Genomic DNA, 23,467 nt, shown 5'->3' with positions numbered 1-23,467 from the left:
GTGTAGACCCCTTTATATCTATCTATCTATCTATCTATCTTTATAGACCTAAAAATATACTGTTTCCATGTGAATTGTTGTGGATGCTGCACAACCCCCGTCTCTGTTTAACTGTACCATGTTGTTGTTAAGTGCTGAAGGCTGGAATGTCATTGCCTTGGTAATGCTGTTCAGGCTGCTCCACACTTCTGTTCATGAAGCGTCAACATTACTAGTATTAGCAAGTAGTGCAGTATGTTAATTTAGCCGACCTCAATTTACTCATGAAGAAAGTCCTCAGGCACTGTTTGGTGACAAAGGCCATTGGCCAGGTTTATTGCCCTGAAAGCACAGTCCTAGAGCCCTGGCTCTGTGTTTACAGGTTCACAAACACATGCATGTCCAGAGTCAAGGAGTGGCTCAGCCAGCAGTGGGACTTTCTGCTGTCCCCTATGCTGCACACAGGATCAAGGTGAGGTACCCAACATTTATAAACTGAGACGAAAAAGCTGGGATACACAACTTACATACCACCTTACGTATTTTATGGCATCTGTTTGTTCCTGATATTTTGGACAAAACATCCCTCTTCATTGTTCTGTCTGACCATCTGATCTACTAGATTGGGGTGTATCTGTACTAGCCTTCTGAAAAGTATTTATGTAAATATTGTGGCAAAATACCTTGTTCACCTCAGCAGGCTCAGTCCTTTCTTAGCCTTGGAGACTCAGGTTTGGGGCAAGGCAAATCCTTACAGGTGGCACAGGGTCCTGCTACTCCTCTCCTCAGTCAGTCCCTTGTGCTTGTTTTCTTTTCCCTTCTGGGGAGGGAGTGCAGCCTCCCTACTGGGAAGGTTTGGTGTCTTGCTGCAAACAGCCTACTAGCAGCTTCCCTGCTCCTCTCACTCCCTCAGACCCCATCTCCCTCCACCTAGGGGAGGGTTTAAAAAGGTCTCAAGTAGTTGGAGTCAGCTGAACCTAATTGGTTCCCTAGAAACTCCTTTTCCAACTGAACCTTATTGCCCTGTGGTTATCTCTCCACAGTGGATAGGGAAGGCCTTTTAACTCCCTAGACTAATTACCCTCCCCCCCTACCTTTGTAGCTGTTTGTCCTGGGTTTACCAAAATATCTAGTGTGGTGTATTTGTGGCAAGACCAGGCCAGCTCTGGTTCACAGCCTTTGGTTCAGTCCTTAGGTTTCACACCAGGCCCAGTGCTCCAGGCTCTCTCTCTCTCCACTACATCTGTCATCATCATCATAACATCCGAATATGATATCCATTATTTAGGAAAATGCTTTCACTCATACTCTAATCATGTTCTTCTGTCTCTGGACCATTCCATTTGCTTTCATGTCTGTCCTGCCATCTTTGTTCTGCCTCTTTTCTGATCATCCTTGTACTCCTTGGTGTGCCTGGTGTCCTGTAGCTGCAGTGCCTTTATTCCCATTCAGTCTGTTATTCCTGAATGATTCACCTTTTCTCACCCCCCAATATTACAGATTCATAGATTCCATGGCCAGAAGGGGCCTTCATGATTCTGGTCTGACCTCCTGTATAACACAAGTCAGACAACTCTCCCTGAAGTAATTCCTAGAGCAGATTGTTTAGAGCACCGGAACTGGACACAGTATTCCAGCACCAGTTACACCAGTGCCAAATACACAGGTAACATACACTCTCTACTCCTACTTGAGATTCCCCAGGTCACAGTCTTCACCATAGTGTTCCCCGTTTCCTCGTGAACAGGAGGCACACCAGATCTTTGCTGTGAGCAGCAGCTTAGGGCCGTTGCCTAGGAAGAGTTCCACAGAATTCTCTGCCTCCAAGCATGCCTTCTCATGCAGTAGACTCCAGAGCTTTCACAGGATTTTTAACAGATTTTTAACTAAATTTCCTTCAGTTATCTCGTTGGCTTGGAAGTTTTTCTCCTCAGAACTGCTCAACTAAAAAACCGAAACCCACCTATTTTGGCTTTCTGAGGAAAGTCTGAAGGACAGCACCTCTGCTCCCCACTTCCCTCAGAAATGGCAGACGCAGGAGGCAGGCTTCAGAAACTCAGCTTCCAGCCAGCTTGTGGGCAAGGTCCACACCAAGACAGTTAAGCAGGCTGATGCGGACCCAAATTCTGGTCAGCAGTTAGGCAAGGTCCATGCTGAGACGGTTGAGCAGGCCGCACGGACACTCCTTTCATAGAGACCCGAATCCCTGGCATGGAATTAGAGGTAAGACTTTCAAATGAGTTGTGAAGTGCTTGCTGTGTAAACCAGGGAGCAGAAAGGATGTGTGTGGGGGGTTTGGGAGATGCTTACTTTGGAGTTAGACTCTTCTTCCTATTTCCATTCAATTACAGGAAAAAGCACCTCTTTCAAGCTCGTTTAGATTCAAAGTTGGTTGCTGTCACCCTTTCATTGGCTCAGTACCTTCCTGGGTTTCCCTCAGAAGTCTCTTCAACTTATGACTATGTAGTTTGAAGGCATATGTGCATTAGAGTTGTAATTCTTTCTCTACAATTATATTTCCTTTGTCATTGTGGTGGGAGATGCTCAGAACATGTTTAAGTTTAGAGTTTTAACTTTTGTTTTTATTCAGCCTGTTTTCTGTGCTATTCCTTCAATTTTATTAGAATTCTATCAGAAATGAAATTCTATTTTCAAAAAGTCCATCCTGTTCTTTACAGTTAAAATTTAGAATTCTCAAAATGGTCTTTTAAAATTAAATTATTATAAAGTCTTTAGCTTACATATATCCAATCCAAACCAGCTCAAGGTAAAACTGAAACATGTGACTTCTTGCATTCCTGAGCAGCTCCACGAAACCCATGAAGCAGGAGATACACATCTTGTTAGTCCTTTGCATCATCGGGGAGTCCACAACCCCATGGTGTAGCCCAGGAGTTCAGGTTCCCAAATCCAGTGGGATCACTCAGGTTTGCATGGACTTCACGAAGTTTAACTCAGTATCACAATTTGATGGCTACCTCATGCCATGTGTCAACAAATTCCTTGCACACCTTGAAAAGGCTAAATACATAACCACGTTTGACTTAATGAAAGGTTACTGGCAGATACTCCTGGCTTCTGATTCCAAAGAAAAGACAGCTTTTGCTGCACATCCAGGGCCGTCCTTAGGATTTATGGGACCCTACTCAGGATTATTAAACTGGTGCCCCTATGCCCGACAGCAGCCCAGACTCGCAGTTGGGGCGGGGCGGGGGGGGGGAGAAGACGAGGGAGCAAAGGATAGTGAGATCCCCATACCCTCTCCTTCATTCAGAATGGACCTGCAGAAGGTACCTAATTAAAAACACTGAACTTGGGAATAAAAAACGTCAGTCATAGTTTTTTTTGATATGCCCTGAAGTTTGTCAGACATTTATTTGCAAAAACTTTGTAGTAAGGGCGAGTCAGCTGTCTTGCTGAACTCATCATTAAATATTATGGAATACATGATGCAGCTCTTCTGTTTTACATTTTCTTAATCAGTATTTCTAAACTGATTTTATATTTTAAATGTACTCTTAAGCCTTCATAAAGTAATCGTTCCAGATTACTACATATTTAACTCACTGAAACAAAGACATTATTTTAAATTAATCAGTCACAGAGGTTTAGTGTGTTCATAACAATGTTCATTGCTTTTAGAAACAGGGAACACTAATTTACTTTGTGTGATCTCCATAACAATAGACATGTTTATGAAATTTCACCAACTTTAAAAAATATGTTTCCAAAGATTTTAGGCATAACAAAGGATTTTATATCTTACTAAGGTATTGATTTTGCTGGAGGGTTCTCTTAAAAGTAGTTCATCAGCTAGTCAGAAGTAAAGAAAGGGAAATTCTTTGTTCAGCTATCTGGAAGGAAAGGGGCTCTCTTCAACGGGGTGGGGTGGAGTGTGTGTGAAGGGAGAAAGGGATGGACAGAAAGGACAGGAAGATTTTTGAAGCAAGTTTTTTTTACTATAGTAATTACAATTAAAATGTGTATTTTAGATAAAGCTGATATTTTTGAAGGATTTTTTTAAAAACCATATGTCTGAAGATCCAAGCATTTAAGGCTAAAGATGATTGTGCATCTAAAAATTTATGGAAGGATTTTTTTAGAGACGTGATTTTATAATCTTCACCAGTTTACTAATGACATATTTTTAAAGCAAATTTTAAACTAAGGTCCTGTAGACTAACATGTTGTGAGTAAAGAAGGAGCAGAAGCCTGGAGAATGCGGGCAATGACAGTATTCAGTTAAAAACAGTAATGCACAACTGTTTTTGTCAGTAAATTCAGAAACTGATAGTATACACCTATGGGTTGGCAAATGCCTGTTAAATGGCTTCATTACCCCTTGAATGGGTCTTTAACAATTTCAGTGTTGTGCTAATAGGTCTGGCAGGCTAGAGGCTTTTTCATTTCTAACTTACTAGATCCCCTCCAGAGTAAGAGTCACCAGGCTGGGCAGCAGCTAGCTGTGGGAGCCTGCAGGAAGGGTCAGAACAGGGATAGAAAGGCCGGGAGGGTGGACACTAAGACCCAGTGGTGCCCCAAATTTTCAGGTGCCCTACGCAGCTGCATATTTTGCAGATGCCTGAGGACAGCCCTGTGCACATCTTGGACTTTTTCAATTTATGACGATGCCCTTTGGACTGCACTGGTCCCTGGCCATATTCTAGAGGCTTAGGGACCAGGTCCTACACCACCATAGTGAGTTTGCAGTAGCCTATTTGCATGATGTGGTTATTTTTAGTACAACTGGGCAGTCACATGGGTTCTGCGCTGCAATCACTGAAAAAGGCAAGGCTTACTGCTAAGTCAAAAAAAATTGGGATGCAGGACACCTGCTCTCTGAGGTTAAAAAAGAGCTGGAGCTAGAACAGACTCTTGCAGGAAAATCCACTCAGACTGGGCAACCAGCAAGACAGTCCTCCAGAGGCCTAGAAGGGCCAGGAGGAAATACTGACAAATTGGAAACCAGCAGGCCAGTTAAGAAAGCTTACCTGCTTTTGCTCAGAGGCAGAGCTGGGTGAGACTAGGACAGAGGAACTCTACAGGACTAACCCAGAACCTGGAGCCAGGTTAAGGCCTTGCCCTAAGCACTGCAACTAAGTGTTTATATATTTTGAAGGCTTTCCCCACCCCTTTTTTGGAAAGCTGCAGACATCTGAGGCCTGAGTTGCTGTTTTTGCTACTTGACTGGTTAGTGACAGACGCCAAGCTTACAGCACGGGCTACCCTGCCCCAAACAGGTGGACAGACTAAGGAGGGGAATGGCTGCAGTACTGTGCATGGCCTGAAGGGGGCACTGAGGAGTAGTCCTCTCAGCCACACTACCCTTGGCCTCTCTGGCACATTTCTTGTGCTCCAACTTCTCATTTTACTTCCCCTTCACGGAAGTGGAGCTCCTCAGCCCACCTGCCTAGGCTCCTAGGTCCAGTGCGATACTGCGCAGCATAAATACACCCTCTCCCAGAATTGCACTGAAGATATGAGCCTTCTGGGTGACAGTTTAACTGTCTTCAGAGGCACGTGGTAGCAGTGAAGCGTGTCACACATGGAGACTTTACTTAGAAGTCTCACATGACTGTTTTTGCTTATTCATGTGAGGAGTAGACAGAGAGTAGAGGTGATTTAAAAAACACCCTAAATGCAGTGCTCCTCCCTAGTTCACCCGTCCCTTGAGTGAGTCCTTGGTAGGGGTTAAGTATCTCAGCAGATTTCTCTGCCTCATCAGGCTTGTGCAACTGCTGCAACAGGGGAGCTTCTCCCAACAGCCCCCGCCCCCAGCAGGCTGGTGCAGGTTTCTGAAACCAGGGCAAACAAAGGAACATAAGAATGGCCATGCCGGGTCAGACCAAAGATCCATCTAGCCCAGTGCCCTGCCAACATTGGTCAGTGCCAAGTGCTTCAGAGGGAATGAACAGAACAGGGCAATTTATCTAGTGATCCATCCCCTGCCATCCACTCCCAAGTTCTAGCAGTCATGGGTTTAAGGACATCAAGAGGATGGGGTTGCATCCCTGATCATCTTGGCTAATAGCCATTGATGGACCTATCCTCCATGAACATATCTAATTCTTTTTTGAACCCAGTTACACTTTTGGCCTTGTTGTGATGTTGCACTCCATATGTTTATGGAAATATGCTTATGAGTGTGAATATAATGTAACTAGAATATGCTTTATGCAAAAGGTCTTTTGTAAGGTATCATTACAAAGCTTATAATTTACTGAGTGTGTTCATCCTATTTGTATGAATGTATCATTCTTGTATCTGAAGCTAGAAATATGAAGTATTACTCTGATGTTCTATGATATTTGTGCAAAATGTGGGCCATTAATGGTGGCTTGGAATCTTGATGGCTCCCATTGACTAGGACAATTGATTGTAACATGACTCTATTTACTTGCAAGTCTTTCTGTGTTCCTGTGAGTCAGCCCAGGAAGAATGGAGGTTTGGGGTCTCACAGGACATGTGAACATGTCACCTGGTATTGGAATCCATCTTAAATCTGGTGCTTTTCCATTTAGGAGGAGGGGTGGGAACCCAGAGAGACAAAAGATTCCCACCTTGTGCCAAAGATATACAAGGGGGTGGAACAGAACAAAGGGGGCTGCCAGTCATGAGAAATCCATAGTTAACACCTGAGCTGGAACTAACAAGGACTGTACCGGGGAAAGGATTGGGCCCAGACTAAGAAGGAGTCTATTCTGTGAAAGAAGCTAATTGGAACATCTCTGAGGGTGATATTTAACTGTATTCAGTTTCTTAATGTATTAGGCTTAGACTTACATGTTTTGTTTTATTTTGCTTGGTAATTTACTTTGTTCTGTCTGTTATTACTTGAAACCACTCAAATCCTACTTTTTATACTTAATAAAATCACTTTTGTTTATTAACAAACCCAGAGTAAGTGATTAATATCTGGGGGAGCAAATAGCTGTGCATATCTCTCTATCAGTGTTATAGAGGGGGGACAATTTCTGAGTTTACCCTGTATACGCTTTATACAGAATAAAACAGATTTATTTGGGGTTTAGATCCCACTGGGAACTGAGTGTCTGGGTGCTGAAGACAGGAATACTTGCTGAGCTGTTTTCAGTTAAGTTTGCAGCTTTGGGAGTATGGTTCAGACTCTGGGTCTGTGTTGCAGCAGGCTAGCGTGTCTGCCTCAACAAGGCAGGGTTCTGGAGTCCCAAGCTGACAAAGAAAACGGGCTCAGATGTAGTTTCAGCACATCAGGTGACAGTCCCAAGGGGGTCTCTGTGACCCAACCCATCACACTTGTGTTATGGGAAGGGGTAAATAAATCTTCTTTATTCACTTTCTCCACACCATTCATGATTTCATAGATCTCTGTCATATCTGTCCTCAGTCATCTCTTTTCTAAGCTGAACAGTCCTAGTCTTTCCTCATACCTAATCATTTTTTGTTGCCCTTTCTCTGTACTTTTTCCAAATCTAATGTATTTTTTCAGACACGGTGACCAGAACTGCAGGCTGTATTCAAGGTGTGGGCATACCATGGATGTATATAGTGCTATTATGATATTTTCTGTCTTATTATCCAGCCCTTTTCCTAATGGTTCCTAACATTGTTACCTTTTTTGACTACCACAGAACATTGAGCATATGTTTTCAGAGACCTATCCACAGTGACTCCAAGATTTCTTTCTTGAGTGGTAACAGCTAATGGTATGTATAATTGGGATTAAGTTTTCAGGTTTGCATTACTTTGCAGTTATCAACATTGAATTTCATCTGGCATTTTGTTGCCCAGTTACCCCGTTTTGTGAGATCCCTTTGGAACTCTTCAAAGTCTGCTGTGGACTTAACTATTTTCAGTATCTTCGTATTGTCTGGAAATTTTGCCACCTCGCTGTTTACCCCCTTTTCCAGATCATTTATGAATATGTTGAATAGCACTGGTTGCAGTACAGATTCTTGGGGGAGCCTGCCATTTACTTCTCTGCGCCATGAAAACTGACCATTTATTCCTACCCTATCATATAACCAGTTACTGATCTAGGAGAGGACCTTCCCTCTTATCCCAGGACTGCCTACTTTGCTTAAGAGTCTTAGGTGAGGGACCCCGTTAAAGTGTTTCTGAAAGTCCAATTGTACTATATCCACTGGATCACCCTTGTCCACATTCTAATAGATTGGTAAGGCATTGATTTCCCTTTACAAAAGCCCTAATACATCATAAAAAGAAAAGGAGTACTTGTGGCACCTTAGAGACTAACCAGTTTATTTGAGCATGAGCTTTCGTGAGCTACAGCTCACTTCATCGGATGCATAGCATATCGTGGAAACTGCAGAAGACATTATATACACACAGAGACCATGAAACAAAACTTCCTCCCACCCCACTCTCCTGCTGGTAACAGCTTATCTAAAGTGATCATCAAGTAGAGCCATTTCCAGCACAAATCCAGGTTTTCTCACCCTAGGGTGAGATTTATTTAGATAACCTTATTTAGATAAGCTGTTACCAGCAGGAGAGTGGGGTGGGAGGAAGTTTTGTTTCATGGTCTCTGTGTGTATATAATGTCTTCTGCAGTTTCCACGATATGCTATGCATCCGATGAAGTGAGCTGTAGCTCACGAAAGCTCATGCTCAAATAAACTGGTTAGTCTCTAAGGTGCCACAAGTACTCCTTTTCTTTTTACGAATACAGACTAACACGGCTGTTACTCTGAAACCTAATACATCATGTTCATCTATGCGCTTGACAGTTCTGTTCTTTGCTATAGTTTCAGCCAATTTGCCTGGTGCTGAAGTTAGGCTTACTGGCCTGTAATTTCCAGATTCACATCTAGAGCCTTTTAAAAAAAAATTGGTGTGACATTAGCTGTCTGCCAATCATCTGCTACAGCAGGGGTGGGCAAACTTTTTAGCCTGAGGGCCACACTGGGGTTCCAAAACTGTATGGAGGGCCGGGTAGGGAAGGCTGTGCCACCCAAAACAGCCTGGCCCCTGCCCCCTATCTGCCCCCTCCCACTTTCCACCCCCTGACTGCCCCCCTCAGAAGCGCCGACCCATCCAACCCCCCCTGCTCCTTGTCCCCTGACCACCCCCTCCTGGGACCCCACCCACATCCAACCCCCCCTGCTTCCTGTCCCCTGACTGCCCAACCCCTATCCACACCCCCGCCCCTTGACAGGCCCCCCAGGACTCCCATGCCTATCCAACCTCCACTGTTCCCCATCCCCTGACTGCCCCTCTGCCCCATACAACCGCCCCCTGCTCCCTGTCTCCTGACTGCCCCACAGGACCTCCTGCCTCTTATCCAACCTCCCCACCCCCTTACCATGCTGCTCAGAGCAGCATGTCTGGCAGCCACGCCGCCTGGCCGGAGCCAGCCATGCCACCGCACTGCCCGGCAGGATCTCGCAGCCATGCTGCCCAGAGCGCTGGCGGCACAGCAAGCTGAGGCTGCGGGGGAGGGGGGACAGAGGGGAGGGGCCAGGGGCTAGCCTCCCTGGCTGGGAGCTCAAGGGCCAGGCAAGACGATCCCGTGGGGTGGATGTGGCCCGTGGGCCATAGTTTGCCCACCTCTGTGCTACAGAGACTGATTTAAGCGATCAGTTACATACCACAGTTAGCAGTTCTGCAATTTCATATTTGGGTTCCTTCAAAACTCTTGGGTGAATACCATCTGGTATGGGTGACTTCTTACTGTGTAATCTATCAATTTGTTCCTAAACTTCCTTTATTGCCACCTCAATTGGGGATAGTTCCTCAGATTTGTCACCTACAAAGAATGGCTGGGGTGCGGGAATCTCTCTCAGGTCCTCTGCAGTGATGACTGATACAAAGAATTCCTTTAGCTTCTCCACGACAGCCTTGTCTTCCTTGAGTGCTCCTTTAGCTCATGAAAGCTTATGCTCAAATAAATTGGTTAGTCTCTAAGGTGCCACAAGTACTCCTTTTCTTTTTGCGAATACAGACTAACACGGCTGTTACTCTGAAACCCATCCAGGAAGGATGTAATCTGTGCTGTAGCTGAGGTGTCCTTGCAGTTCCCAGCACAGCAGTTTCGGAGATGTAGAGATACAGGGTCTGTTCCTGTCATCCTGTTTTCAAAGGGAGAATGAGCACTGATGAAGCTCAAGAAGGAAACACCCATCCCTGCAGACCAGAGCAGCTCAAGGAGAGTCAGGTTGTAGCCCCCACTCTTTGTGAGCCTGGTGTGAACAGGCAGTTCTCCACCTGCAGAAATTAACGATGGCACTTTGGGCTCTAGTCATCAATAACAGGTTTGGTAACTGGCTATATGGCAATCTTTATTTCAGGATTTTGCACTGCCATGTATCGCTGTAGTGTCAGAGCACCTTCCATGTGAAACAAATTGGTTGTGGAGGTGATAAAGCCAATGTAATTTTGGGCTGTGTGCACAGAGATCTTATGAGTTAGCAAAGCACTAGGAGGAATTCTAGAAGGCTCTGTGAGACCACAATTAGGTCATTGCCCACCAGCAGAGGCATTTAGGTGCCAGAAATATATCACCAAACCAACAGAAATTCGGAGGGGAGAAGACTAAACAGTGAAGAGGCCTGGAAGGTTTGACAGAAGAGGATAGATTAAAATAAGTACAGCTCAGCTGTGAAAGCCATGACAAGTAACTGAAGGGTTTGCACAGCAAGGAGGGAGAGTGGCTCCTGAGTGGTCAGGGTGTAACTAGGAGCCTTGAGAAGAGATACAGCACAGTAAAACATAGACATTTTGGCTGAATCTCCTACAGCAATTCTGAAAAGCGAGTTCTACAGATGGCGGAATCATCTCCCGAGGGAAGTGATGGAAGCCCCTTTATTTGGGACAGTAAAAACTGCACAGAGAAAGCCCTTGTCAGCACTGCCATCCTGTTCATAGCAAGGGCACTTCAGGCTGAGCGCCTCCATTGATCTAAGCCGCAGGTGAACGGTCAAGGAGGGAGGCAGGACTCTTGGTCACCAGGGCTCAGACCATCTAGGCCTTTAAAGGCCAAAACCAGCCCCTTGAATTCCACCTGGAAGCTCACGCAGAGGTAGCTGCTGTGCTGTAGAGTAATTCCTCCAGGAAGTGTACAGGTGCCACACTTTCTTTACCCTCTAGCTACAGTCTCTGCTTTCCTGTGATATTTCCTGCTGGGCCAGAAACAAAGCAGCCCAGGGCAGGGCAGGATGCAGCTACTCAGAACCGTGGGAAATCCCACTACCTCATAGTTCTGCCCATAATAAAGGGTTTATCCTGACACCAGTCTGCTCATCAGTAAGATTCTACAACTGGTCTGGTCCTGGAGCACTGGTGCAATATGGTCTCAGCATCAAGGTCCTCTCACTTATCAAGCTAGTGCATCTGACACCAGCTTCAGACTCTGGATAATTTCAAGGTATAACCCTACTACACTACAGGGTCGCCTTCTATAGGCTGAGTGTATGGCATTCATCAAGGGCTCCTTGAATTCTTCGATACTCCCAACTCCTTGTGTGCCATTTTTCCTTCCCCCTCTGTTTCAGGGACTCCCTAAATACTCCCACCTCTCCCTTGTGCAAGTGGCTCTTTGTATCCCCCATTGCCCAATCCCCCCACCATGGTCTTTCAGTTTCTCCCCAAGCCAGGGACTTTATGTGCCCCCTTTAGTCTCCTCCCTCCCCAATTTTCTCTGTAGCACTCTCCCCCCCCATCCAGGGTCCCCAATTCTTCCCCCCAACCATGGCTGGGGCTCTCTGTGCCCCCATTTACCCAAACCATTGTCCCCCATCCTGGCTCCCATGCCAGGGTCTCTGTGTGGACCCCTACTGCCCCCTTCCACCAAGGCCTTCCCATTCCCCTTCCCTCCACCATTTTGGTTTTTTCTTTCTCCTTCTCTTTGTTCATTTCTTTGTCTTTCAGGGTGCCAGAATCTGAAATCTGCATTGGAAAGATCGGCAGAACTGAGATGAGGGATGTTATGCTGGAAGGTTTTAATAGCTGCTGTCTACTGGTACTTTACTCTGTGGACAGTCATAGAGGTGGCTGAAGCTGTTGGCTTTGCCAACCAAATGTCCAACGGTTTGTGTGTCCACAGTTTAGCCCTTTTGTTTTTTCCAGTTTTCACCAAAATCAATAGACTTCTGATCACTGAGGCCTAGAACATTCCCTGAACCATTGGAATCTACGGGATGCAGTGTTCAAGAACTAGCATGTTACAGACAGACAGACAGACACACATACAGAAATGCCATTAAGATGAGCAGCAAAGAGTCTTGTGGCACCTCATAGACTAACAGACGTATTGGAGCATGAGCTTTCACGGGTGAATACCCACTTCGTCGGATGCATGTATCCGACGAAGTGGGTATTCACCCACGAAAGTTCATGCTCCAATACGTTTGTTAGTCTATAAGGTACCACAGAACTCTTTGCCGCTTTTACAAATCCAGATTAACACAGCTACCCCTCTGATAATTAAGATGAGCGTTAGCCCTTGCTTCTCTTGGCACATTATGTTAGTCTGGTCTTGAGATAACAAAAGGTCAGCCCTGAAAGAAATGGAGGGACAGAGTTAAGATTGTTTGGGTGATGTTAGCTTCAGAGTGGAAGACAGTATCCTGGAAAGCAGTTCTTGTGAAAAGCATTTAGGAGTCACAGTGAACAAACCACAAACCACTGAACACAAGCTCCCAATATGACACTGTGACGTAAAGGTCTTGTGTGGTCCTCCAGTGTATAAACAGGGAAGCAGTGAATAGGAGTAGGGGTATGATTTTGCCTCTGTGTAAGGCATTGGTGAGATTGGCACTGGAATACTGTTTACAGGTCTGGTCACCACCTTTTGAACAATTGGAGAAGAGTCACAAAAATGATTCAATGGCTGAAGAAAATGCCTTACAGTGAGAGCTTTAAACAGCTTATTCTGTTTAACGTCTCAAAATGAAGGCTGAGAGTAGACTAGATTACAAGCAATAAGTACAGTAGAACCCTGTTTATCCAACCGTCCATTATCCGGCTCTCCATATTAACCAAATAACCAGCACACACAGGTGGGTGCTCTATCCTGTGGCTACTAGATGGAACTGCAGCCGTGCACTGTCCCATTCTCCGGATTATCCGAATTTTTGATTATCTGATCGGGCCACGGTCCCTGTTAGATCAGATAAACAGGGTTCTGCTGTACCTTCAAGGGGAGAAAATAGCGGCTATTAAAAGGCTGTTTAATGTAGAGGAGAAGGGCAGAACAAGAACCAATGGCTGGGAGTTGAAGCCAGACAAACCCAAATCAGAATGAGGTATGTTTTTAATAGTGAGGGTGATTAACCACTGGACCAGACTACCAAGTGGTGAATTGTCCATCTCTTGAGGTCTTCACATCGAGATTTGGTGCCTTTCTGGAAGATATGGTTGTCAAACAAGTTATTGGGCTCAATACATGGTTAACTGGGTGATTGGCCTGTTCTAGACAGGACGTCAGATGAGAAGATCTGGAATCTTCTGCCTTACAACCTATGACTCGATGTTAGCTCTGCATTTCCAAACTTTGAAATCACTGGTTTTCTTTTAAGCTGCACTGTCCCTTCACATCCTGTTTCAATAATTTCTCACAGAACCTGATCCAAATCCCACTGAAATAAATGGGAATATTTCCACTGACTTCCCGGTCACATCATGTCATGCATCTCAGGGTCTTAATGTTTCAGTCTGAAATCAAGAGTTGTACAGATTCAGTATAAGGGGGAGGGGAGGGTCACAACGTTTTTTTTAAAGGTTAACCAAACTCACATTCTTATCCTTATATAAGTGGATCTAAGTTAAAACTTATTGGTCTTTGTGCTAAATGTTTACAGCTCAGTGAAAAGTACGGCTCGATTTTCACAATATACTTAGGTTCAGAACAGGTTGTGGTGCTGTATGGACATGAGATTCTGAAGGAAGCTCTGATCAGTCTCGGGGAAGAGTTCAGTGGAAGAGGAAGTATGCCATTATTTGACAAACATGCCAAAGAAACAGGTACATTTCAAGTAACGTCAGCATATAGAGCTGATGTTTTCTGTATGGGGAGAATGCAACTGAGAAGGGAAAAGGGAAACAGCTGGAGTTTCATTAATATGGTAGTAAAAATTGGATAAATACTGTTGGTTCCAGGAAAGAGCTCAATCCCCATTTCATCACTGGTTCACTGACATGAATGGTTCCTAGCATCTCACTAAAGGTTTATGAGAGAAAACGGTCAGGCCAACCTACCCTACAAGGCACAGAATGCAGCCAGAAGAGCAGGGCTGAAGAGGCAAAGAGAGAACAAATCACAAATTCCTATCCCCTTCCTCACCTGTCCTCACTAACTAGGCAGATCCCTTGGCTGGAGAAGGATTATTTTTATTATTGTTTTATTTGGGACCCTCGGTTTTTAAGGTTCTTTAGTAGTGAGGGAGTAATAAATATGGAACCAAGATGTCCTTTTCAGGAAGTCTTTTATCTGATTTATGCATTAAGTGAACTATAGTTATATTAGAATCACAGTGACTGTGAAAACAACCTTCAGTGTAGTTACTTGAAAGCAACATTATTAAGGTTGTAAAGTCAAGCACTCAGAAGTTAGGGAATGCTAGAATTAAGATATGTCTGTGTAGGTGCATAGGCACTGAGTTAATGGAGTAACTGATAGCAGTAGTGGGTTTTCATCTCACATATAGACAGGCACCAGGATCTGTGAGGTGCTGGTTCATGCCTCGGGAGGACAGAACCTTTGGCGATTTTAGCTGCTAAACTCTAAGAAGTCTCTATTGAGCATGTGTGAAATGTGATTTTTTTCAAAGGCTTGTAACTTGGGCACATTCTGGGAAACCACTGAAAATGAAGTGTCCTATAAACATGAAATGGAAAATTAACACCTCTGCAGTGGTGGGATGATGGAGGGTTAATCAGCAGGGTGTCTTATAAATCATTGCAATGGGCCAAAAAACCAGTGTCTCTGTTAAATGTGAAACTCTTTTGCGATCTGTCCCACCTTGTTTTTAGCTTGGACACTCTAATTACCTGCTGCAGACCTGAGGAAGAGCTTGGTGCAGCTCAAAAGCTTATCCTTCCACCAACACAGGTTGGTCCCATAGAAGATATGACCTCACCTACCTTGTCTCTCTGATATCCGGGGTCCCACATGGCAACAGCAATACTGCAATCAGTATTTGCAATGTAGCTGTAATGTCGTCTCCCTAGTAGAACACAGACACAATATCAGTTAAGTTGAAATGGAACCTTTGACTCACCAATGTTTGGGTATATTTCAAAGAGGCAAACTGAGTCTGGCCCTCCCTCCTTTCATTCCTGTTCTCTTCCCATTTCCAGGTATTGTTTTCAGCAGTGGGGAACGATAGAAGCAGCTCCACTGATTTGCCCTGGCTAATCTGAGAAATTTTGGGATGGGGAAGAAAAGCATTGAGGAGCGTATCCAGGAAGAAACCCGTTTTCTGGTAGAAAGACTCAGAAACACACACGGTGGGGATTGTTTCATGTCTGTTGGAAATTGAGGAGTCAAAGACTCTTGTCTTTCTGTTTTTCATTATATTAATTATTTGGTTCAAACGTCTAATAACTCAAGCCATTAACTGCATATATAACAACCTGTGTTAATGTAATGGGAAAGGATGTGTGAAAAGTTCCAGAGATGACCATTTCTGGCTGTTTCTTTCTCACATTTTCTCCCCTCTGATCTGTGACCAATGAGCAAATTGAAAATGTTTGTCTAGAGTTTGTAGACCCTAACACAGTGAGCCATATTAGAGCGGGTTAGTTCCAGTGTGCTGGGTTAACAAGACACCCAGGCCTACAGTTTGCTGCTTCTCATTTTCTCTCGGCTAGATGTCTGATACATATTTGGCACCTACCTTTGATAGCGATGGGCTCCATCGGAATGTTTGAAATCACGGTGTACATTTACAGTGCTTCATAACTGACACTCACTCATTCTCTCTTATCGTATTCCTCTCCATTCCTTGCGGAACATAGGGCCTTCCCCAGCGCCTTCCATCTTTGCCAGTCTCCTACTGCAGTCTTAGCGTCTTCCAATGTCAATCTGATAACTAACAATTGTGCATTTTCAACTTACTCATGGTCTACCTATTGCCTCTTGCCATGGGGGTTCCAGTCCAATGCCTGTCTTATGATGATATTCAGGTCTTTTGTCCTATATGTTGTAGTCATCTCCAGTTTCATTCCTGTCCCATCAGTTTTTGTTTCATCTTCCTCCAGAGTTCTTCATTTGTGATTTTTTTAACCCATCTGATATTGAGAATTTGTCTAAAGGCAGCTGTTTATGAGAACTTGGAGTATAGATAATGAGGTTTCAGTATGTCTCTAAGTTTCAGCAAGATATAGTAAGACTGACTTTACAATGGTGCTAAATAGTAATGATGCTAAAAAACACAAGTGATGACTCAGGCAGAGCCCTCTGAGCAGGATCCTCTTGTGAAAGGGTTGGGATTCTTTCTGTTAAATGGGCCCCAAGTCAGACAGGCAGGTGTCACTCAGAGAGGCACTGATGGCCCCTGGTCAGACCAGAGTGTGCCAGGCAGAGAGCAGCAGAGCAGACGGTGAAAACTGATTGCCAAGAAAAAAAAGTGGCACGTGTTTAATTTAGCATGTGAGAGGTAAGGTGGGGGATTGGGGCAGCCCTAACCCACCCTCCTCAGGGAATATTACAATGAGCCCCACCTTGCCCTGGGGTAGAAAATCCACAACATCCCTGTGCTGTCAGTGACTCTGATGCTGAGGGTGAAAACACAGAATTAAAACTGACTCTTTTTGAATTTTGTTTTGCTCCAGGGCGGCCCTTTGACCCCACCCTCTTCCTCACCCATGCTGTCTCCAACGTCATCTGCTCCATCATCTTTGGGGACCGGTTTGACTATGAAGATAAGAAGTTTGTGACTTTAATAAATCTTATAGAGGAAAATGGCAAGCTCCAGTGCTCTCCCTGGACAGTGGTATGTTCAAGTATTTATTCTATTCTTCTCCTTTTTACTGGGAGAGGGGACAGAGATTTCTTTCTTTAACTATTAATTTTCACTAAACAAGTGTTATTTCAGATTCCCATAATGGTCTCCTTCTCCTTGTTAAGCTGCTGCTGCTACCAAACCCAGCCTCAAACTTGTTTCTATGTATTGTTTAAATTCCCACACAAAACACTTCGTTAGGTCAGAATTAAGTTTGCTCGAGGACATTCTCTATCTACACAATTGGTAAAAAATCAAGGAAATCACCAATAAAAACACTGATATCAACATCAAAACATTCCCTAGGACTTTTGCAATGTGCTAGGTGAATGTGATCACATTCCTCACCTCCAAAGCAAACTTCCTTTCACTTCCAGTTCACAGCCAGCCACCACACACTCACCCCATCCCTGAAAACCTCACGAAATGCACAATGAAGGGCCAAACTCTCTGCTGGCATAGTTCAGTCAAAAGAAATAGAGTTACACCAGCAGGTAATTTGGCCCTTTAACTGCTACCTCAGGAAGTCTAAGGTGTAGTGTCCTTTTAAATTCTATAATGGTTTATACCTGCCTAAGAAAATCTGTGGTTAGAGCTAAGTTTGGGGAGTTGTTTGTTTTTTCAAGAAAAGGATGTGTGTTATGTTGGAAAAAATGGCATGTATCTTAGTTGATATAACTGAATGTCACTGGGATTTTTGTGATGAATTTGTATATGTTCAATAGTCTGACTTAGTGGAGTTTGCAACGTTCTGTTGAATCCATTTTGATAGAAGGTGCCTCAGAAGTACTGTATTGTACTGCTGTAGTTGAGTAATTTGAGTGCACGCTATGATTATCTGTTGTGTCCAGATAAATCAACCTGTGTTTTTCTTTCAACCTTTATAGTTGTACAATTTTTTCCCAACTCTCATGGATTACATGCCTGGGCCTCCCTGGGGGATATTTAAAAATGTTGGGGCATTCAGAAGATATTTTCTGGAAAGACTGAAGATGCACAAAACAGCTGTGCATATCTATCGATCTGTGTTACAGTGGGTGGACAATTTATGAGTTTACCCGGTATAAGCTTTATGCAGAGTAAAACGGATTTATTTGGGGTTTGGATCCCATTGGGAGCTGCCTGTCTGGGTGCTGGAGACAGGTGACTTGCTGAGCTGTTTTTGGTTAAAGTCTGCAGCTTTGGGGGTGTGGACCAGACCTGGGCCTTTGTTGCAGCAGGCTAGCATGTCTGACTCAACAAGGCAGGGTTCTGGATTCCCAAGCTGGCAGTGGAAAATGGGCTCAGAGGTAATTCCAGCATGTCAGGTGACAGCATCAAGGGGGGGGTCTCTGTGACTGAACCCATCACACACTATAAAATATGTTTTCTAATCTTTTATTCATTTGAGTTGTGGCACCAGAACTGGACACAGTATTCCAGCAGCGGTCTCACCAGTACCAAATACAGAGGTAAAATAAACTTGCTACTCTAGCAAGGGCTCTGAGAAGAAAAGTTCCTTGCCCAAAGTGCCTCGCCCAAAGGCACTCAGTGTATTACTGGCACGGAGGTACAAAGGGTGGACTGTAGTTCAGTGGGATTAGCTGTGCTCAAGACATTTTAATATTTCTGCTTCTGGTTGAAAACATGACGTTCAGGGGATTCTAGGAAATGAAGAAAAACAAAGATGGGTCTCACAGTCTAACTCAAGTGAATTTTGGAGGCTTCTCTCTTCTGGATACTATCCACTTTAACTCTTTTTTCCTGCATTTGTGAATTCAGGGCACCACGATATTCCCTGCACTGAAGTCAGTTCTATATGACAGCAAAAAATTTGTAAACCCAGAGCAATTTAACCTGGGACATTTCTTGGACGAAAATGGTGCCTTTAAGAAGAGTGACTTCTTCATGCCTTTTTCTGTAGGTAAAAGAAGCCGTTTTTATTTCAGATCCCAGACTGTCTTCTAGCTTTGCCTTGAACTTCCTCGTGGCTCTCAGACTGTTTAGTGTATAGTGTTTTCAGGTGGCCCATGAAGAAGAGTCTCTCACACTAGCAAAGCATCTATCAGTCTTTAAAAAGTGTTACTTTCTGCTCGTCTGAAGTGAGTTTTTTGACTAACTACACATTCCCTTCTCTTCGCTCTGCCTGGCAACTTCTTGTCTTACTTTGTGTGGTGTCTGTCAGGTATAAATTAATCCATGATCAAACATGCAGACAACACTAAAATTGAAGGGAGTACAAAACATACAGTAGGACAAAACCAACTGCGTAGTCATCAGGAGAGAGATCCTAGAAATGTAGGGCTGGAAGGGACCTTGAGAGTTCATCAAGTCCAGCCCCCTGCATGATGTGGGACCACATAAATCTAGACCACCCCTGGCAGATGTTTGTCCAGCCTGTTCTAAAAATCCTCCAGTGATGGAGATTCCACAACCTCCCTTGGAAGCCTGTTCCAGATCTTAATTACTCTTAAAAGCTTTTCCTAATATATAACCTACATCTTCCTTGCTGTAGATTAAGCCCATCACTACTTGTCCTACCTTCAGGGGACAAGGAGAACAATTGATTCCAGTCCTCTTTATAACAGCCCTTCACATATTTGAAGACTGTTATTAGGTCCCCCCTCAGTCATCTTTTCTCAAGACTAGACATGCCCATAGATCAGGTTTTCTACATCTTTGATCATTTTTGTTGCTCTCCTCAGGACTCTCTCAAATTTATCTTTCCTAAAGATGTTTTCTACATCTTTCCTAAAGTGTAATGCCCAGAACTGGACAGGGTACTCCAGCTGAGACCTTACCAGTGCTGAGCAGAGCAAGACGATTACCTCCTGTGTCTTACATACAACACTCCAATTAATACACTCCACGCTGTTGTTAGCTTTTTTTGCAACTGCATCACATGGTTGACGTATATTTAACGGTTATATCCACTATAACCCCCCAATCCTTTTCAGTAGAACTACTGCTTAGCCATTTTATAGTTTTGCATTATAGTTGTGCAAATATTATAAGCATACTCTCCACTCCATTATCCAAGTCATTAATGAAAATATTGACTAGTACTGGTCTCAGGAAAGACCTTGTAGGACCCCATTAGATACATCTTCCCAGTCTGAAAGAAAATTATTGATCGCTACTCTTTGAGTAAGTTTTTTCAACCAGTTGTGCACCCACCTTATAGTAATTTCATCTAGACCAGTGGTTCTCAAATCCAGTCCGCCGCTTGTTCAGGGAAAGCCCCTGGCAGGCCGGACCAGTTTGTTTACCTGCCGCATCCGCAGGTTCGGCTGATCGCAGCTCCCACTGGCCGCGGTTTGCCGCTCCAGGCCAATGGGGGCTGTGGGAAGCGGCACGAGCCAAGGGACTTGCTGGCCACCCTTCCCGGAGCCCCCATTGGCCTGGAGCGGTGAACTGCGGCCAGTGGAAGCCGCGATCAGCTGAACCTGCGGACGTGGCAGGTAAACAAACCGGTCCGGCCCACCAGGGGCTTTCCCTGAACAAGCGAAGGTCCGGCTTTGAGAACCACTGATCTAGACCACATTTCCCTTGTTTGCTAATGGCCTCTCTTCTCTAGGCCAGTAACCCTGTTAAAGAAGGAAATCAGGATGGTTTGGCTTGATTTGCACTTGACAGATCCATGCTGGCTCTTCCTCATAACCCTATTATCTTCAAGGTGCTTACAAATTGATTGTTTCCTAATTTCTTTGTTCCCCTTGTTAAAGCTGGGTACCATGTTTTTCCATCTGCAGTCTTCTGGGACCTCACCCATCCTTCGTGAGCTCTTGAAGATAATTGCTAACAGTTCTGAGATTGCTTTCATACCTTCCTGAACTCAGAGATAGCCATTATCCTCCATGTACTTGCCCTGAATTACTCTGTGCATCTAATTTTAATCCTGAGATTTTGCTTCCATAATAAGTATTTAAAATGTGCTACAGAGAAAGATCTCCAGGATCAACTCAAAATTACTTTTTCATTGTAGGGAAAGGAATTTGCATGGGAGTGGGTCTGCCTCAGATGGAGCTATTTTTGGTACTGACAATGATTTTGCAGAACTTTACCTTGAAACCTCTCGTTGACCCCAAAGACATTGATATAATGCCCGTGATGAGTTTTGCATCAATTGCACCAAAATCATACCAGCTCTGTGTTCTTCCTTGATAAAGGTTACCTCAATACCCCAAACCTGTGCATGAATTTGATTTTTTTTTTTATTTTGGACTCACATACACAGTGAGAGAAATGAACTTATTGTCTTGAAACAGATAAGTTACTAGTTTTTTATGTAACTTGGATTTAACAAAATTAAGTATAATATCAAAAATTAACCCTACAATTGACTCAAAAAGTCATGTACAATAATCGTGTAGTGTTCTCAGACAGGCTCAGGTGTGAAGAGAAGCTGGGTATGTTTTCACTTCATTTGTGATGTAGCTGACAACTATGGAAACTTCTTTAGGCAGCCGTAAGGCTTCTTTATTGACAAGGAGTTAGTAACTGTGTCCAGCTCTTGAGCTCTGACCAGCCAATGAGAATAAATTGAGATGATGTAATGCTTTTGGCTTGGCATCTTGCATTGATAGGCAGAGTGTCTGTAGCTTCAGACTGAACTAGAGTTCTCCCTCCCCTACTCGTTCATGCAAGTTAAACTAAGCACAGTGTTAATAAAGTTGCTTCTCATCAATTTTCTAACTCACCTTAAGACTTCTATATATTGACATATTTATGTAGCTTTCTGATACATATTCCAGGCTTGGGACCAAGCTGGGAGGTAGAGAAAGCAAGAGAAGATGTATGATCATTGTGACAAAGTTCCTCCTCTGCCTTGGTGGGTCCTGTCCTTATTGGTGGATTTTCTCACCTCAGAGGTTCATGGCAGCCCTCAGTCTGGCCACTTTCGTAGCTCAAATCTGCCATTCACTCAGTTAGCCTCATCACTGGCCAGCATGGAGAAAGGAAGAAGAACAATCCCCGCAGTCTCTGCTGATCCACCTAGTGGATTGGGGAACAGGCCAGAGACCTTTCCCTCTGGTGGAACCCACAGTCCAGTTCAACTTCTCCGGTATCAAGTAGGGAGTTTGGGGGATGGGGGGAACGCGGGCCCGTCCTCTACTCCGAGTTCCAGCCCAGGGCCCTGTGGATTGCAGCTGTCTACAGTGGCTCCTGTAACAGCTGTGTGACAGCTACAACTCCCTGGGCTACTTCCCCATGGCCTCCTCCCAACACCTTCTTTATTCTCACCACAGGCCTTTCCTCCTGATGTCTTATGATGCTTATACTTCTCAGTCTTCCAGTAGTACGCCTTCTCACTCTCAGCTCCTTGCACCTCTTGCTCCCAGCTCCTTGCACATGCACCACAAACTGAAGTGAGCTCCTTTTAAACCCAGGTGCCCTGATTAGCCTGCCTTAATTGATTCTAGCAGCTTCTTGATTGGCTGCAGGTATTCTAATCAGCCTGTCTGCCTTAATTGTTTCCAGAAAGCTCCTGATTGTTCTGGAACCTTCCCTGTTACCTTACCCAGGAAAAAGGGACCTACTTAACCTGGGGCTAATATATCTGCCTTCTATTACTCTCCTGTAGCCATCTGGCCTGACCCTATCGCATCATGTATCATCAAACTGTTAAATTGCCTTTACACCAAGGAGCATGGTGTATACATCACCCTGAGAAGATAGGTTAGAACATCCCCATGTGCTTCTTTGTTCTCTGTCTTCCTCCTCTTTTCTTCTCCTCTTCCCATCTCTTGGCATCACGCCAGCCACTCTGCTGCCCCTGTACCTGAAGGGACTGTCTTCATTCATCAAGTGCTCTCTCTGCTCCAGCAAATCCTGCCTTGAAACCCAACCCTTCTCTCTGCTTTGGGTCATCAGTGATCCCCCACCTCCTCCTAGTTCCCAGGTTTGTGCAGTGTGACATGTCACATTGGTGACACAAGGTCCCCCAGACAGTGGGAGAAACAGTTAGGAGGCAGGACTTTATGGATCTTTCTTCCTTTAATAAAATGCAGGTCTACACTACACACTTACTTTGATATATCTATGTCACTCAGGGGTGTGAAAAATCCACATCCCGGTGCAACGTAGTTATACCGACCTTAACCCCTTGTGTAGGCAGTGCTACATAGCTTCTGCCTCCCACAGAGGTGGAGTTATTAAGCCAATGCAAGAGCTCTCTCCCGTCAGCTTAGAGTGTCTTCACCAGAAGAGCTACAGCGGCGGAGCTGCATCAGTGGTGCTCTCTGCCAGGTGGGCTGCTGAGCAGCCAGCGATACAGGGGGCCCAGGCTACAGATGAGTCTTGGAGCCCAGGAAGCCCCGTATCCCCAGCAGATCACCAGGCAGATATGCTGAAATCCACATGTTCCTATGAAGTGCTTCACTTTTTGTGAACATGCATGGATGAGACATTGGGTGGTGTTTGGAGGGGGAAGCACCCAATACAAAAAGGGGTAAATGATGCAGCTTACTCAGGGCCAAGTTCTTATAGGCTTACGCATGTTGAGTAGGCCTTAAATAACATGGCTGGGCCAGTCAGGGATTGTGGTAGGCACCACCAGTAAGAGA

General features: G+C 44.5%; 1 pseudogene; it reads left to right on the top strand.

The window, feature by feature from the left end:
* The first annotated feature begins 13,218 nt into the window (after positions 1-13,218).
* On the top strand, positions 13,219-21,233 carry LOC102945239 (annotated as a pseudogene).
* The last annotated feature ends 2,234 nt before the right edge of the window (positions 21,234-23,467 follow it).

Source organism: Chelonia mydas, chromosome 7, assembly GCF_015237465.2.
Source record: "Chelonia mydas isolate rCheMyd1 chromosome 7, rCheMyd1.pri.v2, whole genome shotgun sequence".
In the NCBI taxonomy this organism is placed as follows: domain Eukaryota; kingdom Metazoa; phylum Chordata; order Testudines; family Cheloniidae; genus Chelonia; species Chelonia mydas.
This window is presented reverse-complemented; position numbering and strand designations above follow the sequence as displayed.